The sequence below is a fragment of the Staurois parvus genome, unplaced genomic scaffold (assembly GCF_062004578.1).
Source record: "Staurois parvus isolate SC_StPar_1 unplaced genomic scaffold, SC_StPar_1.0 ptg003770l, whole genome shotgun sequence".
NCBI lineage: Eukaryota > Metazoa > Chordata > Amphibia > Anura > Ranidae > Staurois > Staurois parvus.
This window is the reverse complement of record NW_028321566.1, coordinates 58,654-65,503: the sequence shown is the minus strand read 5'-3', so window position 1 is coordinate 65,503 and position 6,850 is coordinate 58,654. Positions and strand designations below refer to the sequence as shown.

The 6,850-nt window shown below is 63.4% G+C and overlaps 1 long non-coding RNA gene across 1 annotated transcript; it reads left to right on the top strand.

The window, feature by feature from the left end:
- Nucleotides 1-37: 37 nt before the first annotated feature.
- LOC149427430 (uncharacterized) lies at nt 38-4,313 on the top strand. The gene is made up of 2 exons (XR_016311285.1): nt 38-219; nt 3,221-4,313. It is a non-coding gene; the product is annotated as an uncharacterized LOC149427430 (long non-coding RNA).
- The last annotated feature ends 2,537 nt before the right edge of the window (nt 4,314-6,850 follow it).

Here is a 6,850-nt window from a genome sequence, read left to right as displayed (position 1 = left end):
CCCCCCCCCCCCCCCACGTCACGCCATCTAATGATCCTTTGTCTTGGCAGGAATAAACGTTCTGCGCCAGCTCCGGAGGTCGGTGCGAGTCCGCGGCCTCCTGTGTCTCAGCAAACTACGGCACAGAGGAACTGCAACCCGCGGGGGGCGCTCTGCTGACAACACACACACTGCGCCCGAGCCACACGGCTTGTTACAGGAGGTGCTGCAGCAGCAGAGGTAGGTGATGGAGCCTGGAGGGGTCACTTCCCTGGACACTGCTCACTGGTCACCTCCCTGGACATCTCCCTGGACACTGCTCCAGTCTCATCCCCCCTCCCCCGGGCTCTGGGCTATGCTCTAGGTGAAACCCCCTCTCCCCCCCCCGGGCTCTGGGCTATGCTCTAGGTGAAACCCCCTCCCCCCGGGCTCTGGGCTATGCTCTAGGTGAAAACCCCCCCCCCCCCCCCCCTCGGGCTCTGGGCTATGCTCTAGGTGACACCCCCTCCCCCCGGGCTATGCTCTAGGTGACACACCCCCCCCCCCTCGGGCTAGGTGACACCCCCTCCCCCCCGGTCTCTGGGCTATGCTCTAGGTGACCCCCCCTACCCTTGTCAACTTACCCTCTATCCCAGGGCTCATCTCTGAGGCCTCCATCCCTGGGAGAGTCTGTGGGTGACCCCCTGTCCCAACCTGCCCCCCATCCCTGGGAGAGTCTGTGGGTGACCCCCTGTCCCAACCTGCCCCCCATCCCTGGGAGAGTCTGTGGGTGACCCCCTGTCCCAACCTGCCCCCCATCCCTGGGAGAGTCTGTGAGTGACCCCCTGTCCCAACCTGCCCCCCATCCCTGGGAGAGTCTGTGAGTGACCGCTGTCCCAACCTGCCCCCCATCCCTGGGAGAGTCTGTGGGTGACCCCCTGTCCCAACCTGCCCCCCATCCCTGGGAGAGTCTGTGGGTGACCCCCTGTCCCAACCTGCCCCCCATCCCTGGGAGAGTCTGTGAGTGACCCCCTGTCCCAACCTGCCCCCCATCCCTGGGAGAGTCTGTGAGTGACCCCCTGTCCCAACCTGCCCCCCATCCCTGGGAGAGTCTGTGGGTGACCCCCTGTCCCAACCTGCCCCCCATCCCTGGGAGAGTCTGTGGGTGACCCCCCCCCCCCGTCCCAACCTGCCCCCCATCCCTGGGAGAGTCTGTGGGAGACCCCCCTGTCCCAACCTGCCCCCCATCCCTGGGAGAGTCTGTGGGAGACCCCCCTGTCCCAACCTGCCCCCCATCCCTGGGAGAGTCTGTGGGTGACCCCCTGTCCCAACCTGCCCCCCATCCCTGGGAGAGTCTGTGGGTGACCCCCTGTCCCAACCTGCCCCCCATCCCTGGGAGAGTCTGTGGGTGACCCCCTGTCCCAACCTGCCCCCCATCCCTGGGAGAGTCTGTGGGTGACCCCCCCCCCCCCGTCCCAACCTGCCCCCCATCCCTGGGAGAGTCTGTGAGTGACCCCCTGTTCCAACCTGCCCCCCATCCCTGGGAGAGTCTGTGAGTGACCCGCTGTCCCAACCTGCCCCCCATCCCTGGGAGAGTCTGTGAGTGACCCCCTGTTCCAACCTGCCCCCATCCCTGGGAGAGTCTGTGAGTGACCCCCTGTCCCAACCTGCCCCCCATCCCTGGGAGAGTCTGTGGGTGACCCCCTGTCCCAACCTGCCCCCCATCCCTGGGAGAGTCTGTGGGTGACCCCCCCCCCCCCCCCGTCCCAACCTGCCCCCCATCCCTGGGAGAGTCTGTGGGAGACCCCCCTGTCCCAACCTGCCCCCCATCCCTGGGAGAGTCTGTGGGTGACCCCCTGTCCCAACCTGCCCCCCATCCCTGGGAGAGTCTGTGGGTGACCCCCTGTCCCAACCTGCCCCCCATCCCTGGGAGAGTCTGTGGGTGACCCCCTGTCCCAACCTGCCCCCCATCCCTGGGAGAGTCTGTGGGTGACCCCCTGTTCCAACCTGCCCCCCATCCCTGGGAGAGTCTGTGGGTGACCCCCCCCCCCCCGTCCCAACCTGCCCCCCATCCCTGGGAGAGTCTGTGGGAGACCCCCCCTGTCCCAACCTGCCCCCCATCCCTGGGAGAGTCTGTGGGAGACCCCCCTGTCCCAACCTGCCCCCCATCCCTGGGAGAGTCTGTGGGTGATCTCCTGTCCCAACCTGCCCCCCATCCCTGGTATAGTCTGTGAGTGACCCCCTGTCCCAACCTGCCCCCCATCCCTGGGAGAGTCTGTGGGTGACCCCCTGTCCCAACCTGCCCCCCATCCCTGGGATAGTCTGTGGGAGACCCCCTGTCCCAACCTGCCCCCCATCCCTGGGAGAGTCTGTGAGTGACGTCCTGTCCCAACCTGCCCCCCATCCCTGGGAGAGTCTGTGGGTGACCCCCTGTCCCAACCTGCCCCCCATCCCTGGGAGAGTCTGTGGGTGACCCCCTGTCCCAACCTGCCCCCCATCCCTGGGAGAGTCTGTGAGTGATGTCCTGTCCCAACCTGCCCCCCATCCCTGGGATAGTCTGTGGGTGATCTCCTGTCCCAACCTGCCCCCCATCCCTGGGAGAGTCTGTGGGTGATCTCCTGTCCCAACCTGCCCCCCATCCCTGGGAGAGTCTGTGGGTGACCCCCTGTCCCAACCTGCCCCCCATCCCTGGGAGAGTCTGTGGGTGACCCGCTGTCCCAACCTGTCCCCCATCCCTGGGAGAGTCTGTGGGTGACCCCCTGTCCCAACCTGCCCCCCATCCCTGGGATAGTCTGTGGGTGATCTCCTGTCCCAACCTGCCCCCCATCCCTGGGAGAGTCTGTGGGTGACCCCCTGTCCCAACCTGCCCCCCATCCCTGGGAGAGTCTGTGGGTGACCCCCTGTCCCAACCTGCCCCCCATCCCTGGGAGAGTCTGTGAGTGATGTCCTGTCCCAACCTGCCCCCCATCCCTGGGAGAGTCTGTGGGTGATCTCCTGTCCCAACCTGCCCCCCATCCCTGGGAGAGTCTGTGGGTGACCCCCTGTCTCAACCTGCCCCCCATCCCTGGGATAGTCTGTGAGTGACCCCCTGTTCCCCATCCCTGGGATAGTCTGTGGGTGATGTCCTGTCCCAACCTGCCCCCCATCCCTGGGATAGTCTGTGGGTGACCCCTGTCCCAACCTGCCCCCCCATCCCTGGGATAGTCTGTGGGTGACCCCCTGTCCCTTTCTTCTGATCTAATTCTTCATCTCCTCCTTGCAGGTTGCTGCAGATCTCCGTGTCTCCTCCATGCTCCGTGTCTCCTCCATGTTCTCCTTCTCCGCTGCTTCTGGAGTGCCCAGCGAACTGTTACCTGGAGCCCACGTTTTGCAGCATCGCACAGCCGCACATGGGGGCCCCGCAAGCTGTCTACTGTAGCATGGACTGTGGCCCCAGCACCGCCCCCTGTGCGTCTTAAAGGCCAAGGGGGCAGAGTCTCATCTTGGACAATTACCTCTTAACCCCTTCATCACCGGAGAGCCTTGCAATACAACTAGCGCACAGAGAGGTCTCTCCGGTGTTGGAGGGGACTATGCAGCACTGATGGGGTTGAAGCAATAATCTGAAGCACAGAACAAACGTTCTCCTCGGAGTGTTTTGTACAGACGCCGTAATAATATTTATGATGGACGATTCCGGAAGCCTGAGAGTGCCGGCACAAGTAGATTTATTCTCAAAGCAATTATTGTGGATGTTAATGTTCAGAGTTCCCCTCCTCCCACCCAAGCCTCCTCCTGCACTGCCCCCTAATGTCTGATCCTGTCCACACCTCCTCCTGGACCACTACAAGTGTCTGATCCTGTCCACACCTCCTCCTGGACCACTACAAGTGTCTGATCCTGTCCACACCTCCTCCTGTACCACCCCCAGTGTCTGATCCTGTCCACACCTCCTCCTGTACCACCCCCAGTGTCTGATCCTGTCCACACCTCCTCCTGTACCACCCCCGGTGTCTGATCCTGTCCACACCTCCTCCTGTACCACCCCCAGTGTCTGATCCTGTCTACACCGACTCCTGTACCACCCCCAGTGTCTGATCCTGTCCAAATCTCCTCCTGTACCACGACAAGCGTCTCATCCTGTCCACACCTCCTCCTGTACCACCCCTGGTGTCTGATCCTGTCCACACCTCCTCCTGTTCCACCCCCAGTGTCTGATCCTGTCCACACCTCCTCCTGTTCCACCCCCAGTGTCTGATCCTGACCACCCCTAGTTGCTGTATGACCTCCGGCCTGCATTGGCTGGGCTCATGGACACTACAGGTCTCTGACCCGTTTTTACTTGTGAAATAAATTATTTTCATACAAACACAAAAGTCTTGTTTATGTAATTATCCTGTATGAAGACCCCGCCCTGACCCACCGGAGTGGCAGAGGAGACCCCCCCCACCCTGACCCACCGGAGTGGCAGACGAGACCCCCCCACCCTGACCCACCGGAGTGGCAGAGGAGACCCCTCCCACCCTGACCCACCGGAGTGGCAGAGGAGACCCCCCCCCAACCCTGACCCACCGGAGTGGCAGAGGAGACCCCCCCCCACCCTGACCCACCGGAGTGGCAGACGAGACCCCCCCCCCCACCCTGACCCACCGGAGTGGCAGAGGAGACCCCCCCCCACCCTGACCCACCGGAGTGGCAGAGGAGACCCCCCCCCACCCTGACCCACCGGAGTGGCAGAGGAGACCCCCCCCACCCTGACCCACCGGAGTGGCAGACGAGACCCCCCCCACCCTGACCCACCAGAGTGGCAGACGAGACCCCCCCCCCCCCACCCTGACCCACCAGAGTGGCAGACGAGACCCCCCCCCCCCCCGCCCTGACCCACCCTGGAGTGGCAGACGAGACCCCCCCCCCCGCCCTGACCCACCCTGGAGTGGCAGACGAGACCCCCCCCCCCGCCCTGACCCACCGGAGTGGCAGACGAGACCCCCGCCCTGACCCACCGGAGTGGCAGACGTGACCCCCGCCCTGACCCACCGGAGTGGCAGACGAGACCCCCCACCCTGACCCACCGGAGTGGCAGACGAGACCCCCGCCCTGACCCACCGGAGTGGCAGACGTGACCCCCCACCCTGACCCACCGGAGTGGCAGACGAGACCCCCCACCCTGACCCACCGGAGTGGCAGACGAGACCCCCCCACCCTGACCCACCGGAGTGGCAGACGAGACCCCCCCACCCTGACCCACCGGAGTGGCAGACGAGACCCCCCCACCCTGACCCACCAGAGTGGCAGACGAGACCCCCCCCCGCCCTGACCCACCGGAGTGGCAGACGAGACCCCCGCCCTGACCCACCGGAGTGGCAGACGAGACCCCTGCCCTGACCCACCGGAGTGGCAGATGAGACCCCCGCCCTGACCCACCAGAGTGGCAGACGAGACCCCCGCCCTGACCCACCGGAGTGGCAGACGAGACTCCAGTCCTGACCCACCGGAGTGGCAGACGAGACCCCCGCCCTGACCCACCGGAGTGGCAGACGACCCCTCGCCGAGTCGCAGATGAGACCCCACCTCACCCCATCAGGATCAGATACTGCCTGATGTTCTCTAGGTTTCTTCTCTCCTGTCCATTGAGGGACATGGGAATCTTGACAATCTGGGTTGTACTGCCACCTACAGGAGGACTGCCCCTGCCAGACAAACTGTAGGACAGTCCAGGGCTTGGCCCCTCCCATAACGACATGCTGCTGCTCTGCCAGTGTTCTAGTAAGTTGGACGTCTTTTCTTCCCCTCCACAGATTCTAAACCTAACCGACGTTTTCTTCTTCAATCAAGATTCTCCAGACAACATCTTCTGGGATCTCCACCGTTCCTACAGCCGATCCTCGCAGTTATTTTGCAGCATTCTGCTGTCTGATCTCATCGTGAGTGACGCCACCAAACTGGACCTTCACCGGAGGAGCCTGGGAGTGATCTCAGGGACGGGGGTTCCACTTCTGTGCTCTTTCCAGTCTTAGATCTGCTGTCACTGTGGAGCCTTTTTAGGTCCAGAGCCGTGATATCACCCCCAGCTTGCCCCGTCTCTGAAGACTCACTCACAGGCAATGGATTCCACTTCAGTGTTTTCCAGCGTTGGATCTGCTCTGTCACTGCGGAGCGCTTTCAGGTCCGGAACCGTGACTTCACCACCGACTTGCCAGGCCTTTTAGTGACTCACTGTAATGTGAATAGGCTCTACAGGCTGGGGATATCGGGAGGCTCTACAGGCTGGGATATCGGGAGGCTCTACAGGCTGGGGATATCGGGAGGCTCTACAGGCTGGGATATCGGGAGGCTCTACAGGCTGGGATATCGGGAGGCTCTACAGGCTGGGATATCGGGAGGCTCTACAGGCTGGGGATATCGGGAGGCTCTACAGGCTGGGATATCGGGAGGCTCTACAGGCTGGGATATCGGGAGGCTCTACAGGCTGGGGAGATCGGGAGGCTCTACAGGCTGGGATATCGGGAGGCTCTACAGGCTGGGATATCGGGAGGCTCTACAGGCTGGGATATCGGGAGGCTCTACAGGCCTGGGGAGATCGGGAGGCTCTACAGGCTGGGATATCGGGAGGCTCTACAGGCTGGGATATCGGGAGGCTCTACAGGCTGGGGATGTCGGGAGGCTCTACAGGCTGGGATATCGGGAGGCTCTACAGGCTGGGATATCGGGAGGCTCTACAGGCTGGGGATATCGGGAGGCTCTACAGGCTGGGGATATCGGGAGGCTCTACAGGCTGGAATATCGGGAGGCTCTACAGGCTGGGGAAGGCTCTACAGGCTGGGATATCGGGAGGTTCTACAGGCTGGGGATATCGAGAGGCTCTACAGGCTGGGGATATCGAGAGGCTCTACAGGCTGGGGATATCGAGAGG